Source organism: Tiliqua scincoides, chromosome 2 (assembly GCF_035046505.1).
Source record: "Tiliqua scincoides isolate rTilSci1 chromosome 2, rTilSci1.hap2, whole genome shotgun sequence".
In the NCBI taxonomy this organism is placed as follows: domain Eukaryota; kingdom Metazoa; phylum Chordata; class Lepidosauria; order Squamata; family Scincidae; genus Tiliqua; species Tiliqua scincoides.
The window spans coordinates 96,330,238-96,339,977 of NC_089822.1; the positions used below are offsets into that span (position 1 = coordinate 96,330,238).

A 9,740-nucleotide genomic window follows, 5' to 3' on the forward strand; every position below is an offset into this window, starting at 1 on the left:
TTTTCATACAAATGACATCCACTAGAATGTCACTTCTTTACAATGTTTAATGAAATTCAAATTTTAAAAAAAGAAAAGAAAATAGAATTACCTACACAAGCTGCATAGAAGAAAAGCACAAGAAGACCTATTCTTAATTAGCAAAAAGAACAAAGAGAAAAGCCAGAGCGGGGAAAGGAAAGATTAAATGAACATATTTGTATGATAATTTTGGAAGATAAATGTTTAGATTTTTCATCTGGAAAGAAGAAAGCAATCATCATTGATCTCCCGTGGAGGATTGAGATGTTTTTTTTTCATTTGTATCACCATCAACTTTCAATCTGAAACTAATTGAGCTTTTCCAAATCACAAATTAAATAAGAGCCGTACTGAATGTTCTCTCATTTTGACTTTCATTAGAAAAGTACTGGACATAGTTGCCTGGAAAAAAAAAATCCCCTTTTGGTTACCTTGTTGAATACCTGTTCAAGGACTGATTGGCTGCTGCTCTAGCACCATTTAAAGCAACAACCACCTGGATCTTTCCTATCCTCACATGCAAAGGACCAGGCTCAGCATAGAGCCATCTGCTTCAGCAATTAGTGCATTATCCCTGAAGATGAGCGTAAGGGATGTTCAGGGCTACTAGGAGGCAGCAATGAGATGCTGCTTTCTGCCTCTTTTTCTTTTTTAATGGTGATATCAATGTCGGCCTTAGGAATTGCAGGGCCCAACTTTTTTGTGGGGCCCAGGTTCACAGCCAAGGTCTGTAGAATCTTAGAGATATACCGTAAATACAAGTTATTATAGATTCTATATCTCTATGGCAGAATGGATAGCAATCAAAATGCACACTTCAAAAGTGCATGTGAGTTAATAAACCAAAGGGAACTAAGCACATTTTAATATAAAATTAAGGGCGCAATCCAGTCCTTCACTTGGACTGGCACAAGTCCCTTGCACCAGCCCAGGAGGGTGAAAAAAAAATGTGAAAAGCTATGCTCAATATATAACATGAAAAAAAAATGAAATAAACGTGAAATGTAACATGAAAACCATGTGAAAAACATGTGAAAAGCTGTGCTCAATATATATAATGTGAAATAAAGGTGAAAAAGCATGTGGAAAACGTGGAAAATGTGAAAAAACATGAAAAACGTGAAAAGCTATGCTCAATATTTATAATGTGAAATATAACATGAAATAACGTGAAATAAAATGTGTAAAATGTGAAAAACGTGAAAAAATAATGTGAAAAATATGTGGAAAAATGTGGAAAAGCACATAAAAAAACATGTGAAAAGCTATGCTCAATATATATAACATGAAATATAACATGAAAAAACAATGTGAAATAAACTTGAAATAAACATGAAATAAATGTGAAAATATATATAAGCTCAATCTATAACGTGAAAAATAACATAAAAATGTGAAAATAACGTGAAAAAACATGAAATAATCATGAAGTAAACGTGAAATAAATGTGAAAAACTTGAAAAACCTGAAAAGATGGAAAACATGAAAAAACATGTGAAAAAACCATGTGAAATAAAACATGTAGGGAAAAAATGTGAAAAGCTATGCTCAATATATATAATGTGAAATATAATCAAATATACTGTGAAATATAACATCAAAAAACATGTGAAAAAACATGTAAAAATGTGAACACGTGAAAAAATGTGAAAAGCATGTAAAAGAAACGTGAAATAAATGTGAAATATAATGCCAAAACATGAAAAAACATGTGGAAAAGCATGTGAAAAACATGTGAAAAGCTGTGCTCAATATATATAGCATGCAATATAATGTGAAATATAGCATGAAAAACATGTGAAAAAAGGTGAAACAACATGAAACAATGTGAAATATAACGTGAAGTAAACATGAAATAAATGTGAAAAAACTGGAAAAACCTGTTAAGTGGAAAAAAACATGAAAAACGTGAAAAGCTATGCTCAATATGCATAACATGAAATATAACATAAAAACATGAAATAAATGTGAAAAAACCTTGAAAAAACACGTAAAGAATGTGAAAAACGTGAAATATGTGAAAGCGTGAAAAAACGTAGAAAAAATGTGGGGGGAGATGTGGGGGAAAAACGTGAAAATATAATCACTCAAGCCTTGAAAACATGAAATATTAATAGAGAGTGCTCACGAGCATGCACACAGTGCTTTTCAGAGTTCTATCTTTCTTTCTATTTACAAATTAAGTTTACATCAATTTGTCCTTACAAAACACATTCTAATATTTAAATTGAGTGGGTATCCTACAAGGTTGCAAAAAAAAACAGGCTGGGTTCTTTCTTACCAATGACCCATATCATTTCCCTGGCAGCTATGCATGAAGGGAGGTTCTAGCACTCTTGCCCATCTCTTACAAGTTCAGCCCTCCTGTCCTCCCCCAAATACCCTGCCTAGAACATTTGCATCTTCTCCGTATGACTCTAGCTTTGCTCATCCTCCTTGCTTGTACCCAAATCACTCTCTCCTTGTCCTTCTCGCAGCATCACTTCACCCCATGCCACTGCAATCCCCTCCTCTCCACCTGCCAGATGAAAACACCACTGGAAATAGGACCAGATGCCTCAGATGGCCGCTTGAACTCTCAAGGTTGTGCCATCCTCAGGCAAGATGCCTGCTCTCGCCATCCCAGTCTCTCTGCTTCCCTGGCAAAAGAGGACAGGGCAAATGCAGGGAGAGTACAGATAGATTATTCCTCACCTGGACATCCAAAATCCAACTATTTTGGATATTCCAACTATTTCAAAATCCAGATGTTTTTGTCCAATACCTTAAAAAAAAAGTGTAGAAAGTATGCAGAAAGCAGCAAAGTGTAGATCTGAGCAGGCAGCACAATGCAGGCTGCAGAAGGAGCACTTGTGAAGTGCGAGTGCAGTATGAATAGAAGGAGCACATGTAGTGCTGCTTCCTGTAGTGTGAAGCTCTTGTGCACATTCCCACATACAGGGCATTCAGGTTCTTGTCTCAGCTCTGCGGTGTGGCCCTGTACAAAAATGGTTGAAAAATGTTCCAAGAGGCCAGCAGACACCGTATGGGTAACAATGAAAAAAGCAGGAGGAAGCATCGGGTAAGGGAAAGTAGATATGTTGCCTTAGGTGTCAGGAGGTCTTAAGTTGGCCTACCATATGCATAGTATTTATACATAGCAACTGTTACCCTGCACATGCCTGATCTTGTCTGATCTTGGAAGCTAAGCAGAGTCAGGCCTGGTTAGTACTTGGATGGGAGACCACTTGGGAATACTGGGTGCTGTAGGCTTATACCATAGTCTTTTGAGACTGAAGGTTGCCAACCATAGCATATAATTATTTCAACCAATGAACTGGTAGCCAAGACACATTGCCTCCTTTTCGACCTACCCTCTCAAAAACCCCTTTTCCTGCAACTACTTAAGATGCAACTTTTCATCTTCAAAATGATTATTCTTCAGTGCTCGTCTAGTGGCATGCTAATATGGCCAATCCAAAAGAGAACGAAATTGCCCACATGTACATAAACATTACTAAACAGCCTATTTGCCTGAAGTAAACCAACCACAAATTCCCATTCATTCATTCAAAAAAGTTATTTCCCATGCCAAAGCAAATGCCCAAGGTGGCTATGATGCCCTTTTTCTACCATGCCCTTGCATATGGAAAAATGTTGCATTAACCTAATGCACACATGTCTTAACACTCTACTGTTTAGATGAGACTTTATTGGGAATGCTATAGCTCAATTACGTAAAACTGGATTTCCACACAAGACACTACTCAAGTCACACATGACATTTCCCAACAGCTAAACACATAATATTATATTATTATTATCATTAACAGTATTTATATACCGCTTTTCAACAAAAAGCTCACAAAGCAGTTTACAGAGGAAAATCAAATAACTAACGGCTCCCTGTCCCAAAAGGGCTCACAATCTAAAAAGATGCAAAAAGAACACCAGCAGACAGCCACTAGAAAAGACACTGCTGGGGTGAGGTGGGCCAGTTGCTCTCCCCCTGCTAAAAAGAGGAGTACCCACTTGAAAAAGTGCCTCTTACCCAATTAGCAGGGAAATTGCATAAAATTACAACCCTTCAATTGTGTGAACTCATGAATCTAAAACACATATAGTACTAGTCTGTAGGTCAGTGTTATTCAAACTTTGAGGTGCGGCTCCTTAGGGAAGTGCCAGGAACTCAAAGGAGAGGCAGGATGTCCTCTCGCAGCGATACAGTTGCACCCCTGGGCAGAATACGAGCCCATCTTCTGCCCGTCTGCGCTTTTTTTTAAAGCAGAAGAAACGGGAGTTGCTCAGCTGCGAGAGTGGCTGCTGCCGCCCCGCCCTCTTCTCCCTCCACTCCGAGGCTGCCGCCTTCTGTGTTCGCTGCATGTTGTTTCCAAAGCTCTTCGACTCCAACCCCCATCTGGCAAGTACTGAGCATGCACAGCTTGCAGTCCTTAACTCTCGCTGAGCCTTGTCTGGTTGGTTCCTAGTTCCCAGCCTAGGATCTTCTCATCAAAGCTTCTCATCAAAGTGAAATCTCTCTTTTCAACCCCCTTCCTCTTCCACTCCCCCCTTTCGATCTCCAAACCTTCCCGCTTTCCTCCCCCTCCCCAAATAAAATGCTTCCTATTTTACCAGTCACCAGGGGTCTTAAAGTTGTTTCCATGGCAAGGGGGGGGGGGAGAGAGAGAAGCACACACTTTACTTGGCCAGGAGCAGAAAAAGGGTACTGTTTTTAAAGTGATTTATCTTGTTGTTTGACTGAAGAGGAGAGGCTGTATTTTTAAAGTGATGAATCTTGCTATTTGAAGGGAATACTTATCAGCCATTGATGTATCGATTGCCAGCCCAATCCTATCCACACTTTCCTGGGAGTAAGCCCCATTGACTCTAATGGGACTTACTTCTGAGTAGGCATGTGTAGGATTGGGTTGTGCCTCTCCTAGTATAGGAGACAAATCAGCTTCCAAACCAAACCCTTATCAGCTCTGATATATTTTCATGGTCTATTTTTGTTTTCCCCACCAGCTGCTGGAAAAATTTAATTTCATTAAATTAATAAAGGTTTCAATGCTATCCAAGGAGAATGGGAGAAATGACTACTTGGATTGGGGTCCACAGGGGTGGGTGTGTGTAATGTTGGTCAGACTGGTTGTTCACAAAGTTCATTTGATAAAACAATTCTATTGGTATGCTTACAAAGTTTGAAAAAAATGAGTCCTCCTGGACTAGACAAAATCTACCTACTCCAGCATCCTGTCTTCAACAGTGATCAGCAGCTGATCATTTATAAAGCATGTATATTGCTGTGTATTAATAATATTATTTTTAAGATCTGCATTTAATTAATGATATGATTAATATAATTAATATTAATATAGTTAATATTTCTGGCCACTTCCTGTTTAATTATGTCATTTCCAACACTCAGGAACATGATGGGGAGTCATGGCCAACAGCCACAGGGGGTCAAGGGAGCCACTGGCCGTAAAAGTTTGAGTACCACTGCTGTAGGTGATTGTATAAATAAACTGACACATGGATATGCCAAGCACAGGAAAAATTATCTCTCAACCACATGTAAGTGTGAATCATTTTTAAGTACCCCCTGAAACAAAGGACACATCACTTCTGTCATTTGTAGCCATATAACATGCAGGAAACATTCTGCAGAGGGTAAAAATGAAACTGTAGGTGCCCACAATGTCTTGTTGCCCTGTCTTAACCACGTTTACATATAAGATACCAGGAGATAAGACTAGTGGTTTAAATTCTCATACGAGCATCTCCATAATTTAAGATCTGTTGGAAAGGTCTTAGTCTGGGGGGAAGGCCTTTTTTTAAGAGATGAAGAGCTTATACAGAGGGCCATTTTATCATACATTTAGCTACATTTTATTATTATTATTATTAACAACAGTATTTATATACTGCTTTTCAACTAAAAGTTCACAAAGCAGTTTGCAGAGAAAAATCAAATAACTAAATGGCTCCCTGTCCCAAAAGGGCTCACAATCTAAAAAGATGCCAAGGAATACCAGCAGACAGCCACTAGAACAGACAGTGCTGGGGTGAGGTGGGCCAGTTACTCTCCCCCTGCTAAAAAAAGGAGCACCCACTTGAAAAAGTGCCTCTTACCCAATTAGCAGTGGTTAACATTTTATCATACATTTGTGTCGGCCAAGCTCGGTCGATGCAAGGCTTGCCCCGCAAGCCGCCACAGAGGCTGATGCAGCCTCCGTATACCAGTGCACCTCCATGTGCTGGCACAGATTGCTCTAGAGGAGGTGCAAATGTGCTTTACGACATGTCAGGATTGTGCTGTGACACAGCTACATCGATGGGGCAAGTGCTGCATCCTGCAGTTGGGTGGCAGTCCAGGAAGCCTTCTCAAAGTAAGGGAATGTTTGTTCTCTTACCTCAGGGATGCACTGCCCTTGCTTCAGTGCTGGAAAGTTGGTTAGGATTGTGCCCAAAGTGATTTTAGTCCACACTGTTTGGTTCCAGTGCATCTTCCTAGTGCAGTGATGTTAAAGTTCAGTTTGGCTTTTCAGAGTACTTAACAAGAGTCAAGTACCTGGAAGGTTATGAATTTTTTTTTAGCAGCTTGCCTTTTTAATGTATGGGAACTAGGCTCTTGGAAGCCATGTGATGATCAATATTCTGTATGAGGATGAGTGGTAGTTTGCAGGCTTGGAGCTGTAGGTCTGTATTACTCTACCTACTCAAAGAAAATTGAAAGGATTTGCCAGAATGCTGACTGTCTGAGTTTTGAAATTGGCATGCATTGCAGCAGATCAAATTCCTTTTAAATGGAACAAACACATAACAAAGAAAGCGACTGATTGCGGTTGCAGTTGTGACAACAAAAACTCAAACTGTTTTTTTGGTAGAGAATTAATGGATAGCTTCTTTTACTGAAATACTGCCAGTATACTGTAGCAAATGTTATATTTTCAGATTCTTCTTGCCCCACCCACCAGTTTGGTATAAACTAGTTTTTGCGTCACTACATGATATTGAGAGATGATTTTTATTTACTTCCTGTTGCATAGATTTTTATTTTTGTATCTGTCGTATTTTTAATGCTCTGACTGTTGTCACCCAATGGGTATGAGAAACAAAATATATCTGCTGTTCTAATAGCAATTGTTTACATGCCTTACAAGACCTTTGCACTTAACATATACCTATGATTTTTTAATACCTGCAGTGCATAGGCATAATATTAAGACTTACTAATGACAAATATCTGGTGTATATTAACCCAAAAACAACAATCTGCAAATATTTGAAATTTACCACAATGGTTTACCATTCACATTTGGGATGTATATTTTGAATGTGAAATTCAAGTAGGTGTCCTGAGCGTGAACTACTTAACTAAAATCTAAATATCCTAGATCAGTGGTTCTCAGACTGGTGGGTTGTGACCCACCTGCCTGAGAACCCCTGCCCTTTTCCCTTTAATCACCAGGATCGCACTGCTGCAAGGGAAGGGGGGCTTTTATTTACATTACTTACTTGCTGCCAGGGTCCAGGGGGTGCGGAGAGCCCTATGGAGAGCACTGTAGGGTTCCCTGTGGCTTGTAGAATGTTTAAAAAATGATTACAACCCACTTCTGGTTTAGCGATCGCAACCGGGATGTGGTTGTGATCTTTTTTTTTTAACATTCTACAAGCTGCTTGGTGCCCTGGAGAGCACTCTCCAGGGCTCTCGCACCCTCCTGACCCTGGTAGCAAGTACCGTAAAAAAACAACCCCCCTTCCCCCCCCCCCCCCCCGCAGCAATATGATCCTGGGGATCTCGTCACTGCTGCCCCTGCAAAGACTTAGTGGTTGGAAAATTCAACACAAGAGCTTGAGAACTGGTTGGCAACCTTCAGTCTCGAAAGACTCTGGTATAAGCCTACAGCACCTGGTATTCCCAGGCGGTCTCCCATCCAAGTACTAACCAGGCCTGACCCTGCTTAGCTTCCAAGATCAGATGAGATTGGGTATGTGCAGGGTAACAGTTGCTGCTACTGCCGTAGATACATTAGCATCCCACTGCATGCTACTAATCAGACACAGGCTGATGCTGTAGACACCATTTCATGTCAAATAATCAAATCACATATCAAGTCTTATCAAATATAGAAAACTGGATATAACTGGATGTCAGATAGGACTAGCATTTGAAGAAATTTTACAGGACAACCCTATGCGTCTCTACTCAGAAGAAAGTCCCTTTGTGTTCAATGGAGTTTACTCCCAAGAAAGTGTGTAGCCTTAGTTTTGGCCTTAGTTGATTAACAGCGTGCAATTTGAGTAATCAAATCAATTGATCAAATCTGTATAAATTTGCATACAAACTATGTTTATATAAAACATTGTTTGTATGCAAATTTTTAGATAAAGCTATCTTGTTTTGTAGTAGGCAACATCTTAGAATACAATCAGCTGTAATCCACTGCAGGATTGAAAGCCATTGTCCTTAATTAAAAGCTCAGGAAAACAGTGACAAAGGTATCCAAAAACCTTCCTAAGAGAGGACTCCCAAAGATGAGATGCCCCCATAGAAAATGACTCTCCTCTATAACCAAATATAAACGGGAGACACCTTTTAATTGTTTAATCAGTTTGTCTGACCAACCAAGCAAATCAAAGTTGCAGTCTTAAGGTCAGACAGAGAAACGACATATTCAGAGAATAAGAAATCCCAACACATGCAGAGAATTTTCGCAAGCAAATTAATTGTTTATGTCCAGCAGTTCATACAGTTATACAGTTAAAAATCCTGAGTTGAACAGTTTAGTTTTTCCACCATGTTTTAGTTGTCTCGTCCTGAGCCTTGATCAGAGTGAGTCTGATGGTTTCCCTTGACCCTAGAAAGAAAAATGGCAAAGAGCAAGTAGTTTGCTTCCAAGAAGAAATTGACAAGCCAGGAGACAGGGCTGTTGCCTCTCTCCATAACCTTTCTCTGACATCTGGGCAGCAGCTTTCCAATCTGCTAGCAGTCATATGTCATATCCACTTTTCACCCATCTGAAGAATTACAAGCAAAACTCCTCCAGCATTCAGTTGCACAATAATACACTTGCTTCAGAGACCCAGTGCCACAAATGCTATCCAACTTTACTACAATTACAGGGTGACCCAAAAGTAGGTGGACAGTAGGTGGAATAAATGTTATCATTGACTGTCCACCTACTTTTGGGTCACCCTGTATATTTTGCACAAATGTCGAAACATAGGCTTGTGTGTACATCCTCATCCCTCCTTCCTGATTGTATAGGCATCCCGTCCCCCCAAACACACACTCCCCTTTCTGTTTTAGAGTTAACTGTAGTTAATATTGCACTACATTGGAGCAGAAACCCAGTTTGCACAACCATGGTTAGAAGTAGGTTTGCTTCAGTCCAACAGTGGTTAGGAATAAACACAGGGCAGAAGTAATACTCTTGGCCCACCTCACAAATAATAACAAATGGCTGTTTGTCCCCCAAAATATATTTGGGTAAAGGAACCAGGCAGGGTTGTCCACTTTCTCCTCTAATCTTCTATCTCTGTTTAGAGTGTCTAGCTTGTGTGATCAGGCAAAATTCTAGGATTCAAGGAGATAAATATAACAATAATGTATTTAAGATTATGTATGCTGATGATATATTGCTATTTATTGCAGTCCCCCTTGTGTCTATACCTGCATTACTGAAACTTATTAACATTTCGGTAATATCTCTGGCTATACTATTAACTGAAGT

At 39.6% G+C, this 9,740-nt stretch overlaps 1 pseudogene; it reads right to left on the minus strand.

The window, feature by feature from the left end:
* Nucleotides 1-7,903: 7,903 nt before the first annotated feature.
* LOC136642450 (5S ribosomal RNA) lies at nt 7,904-8,023 on the minus strand (annotated as a pseudogene).
* Nucleotides 8,024-9,740: the final 1,717 nt, after the last annotated feature.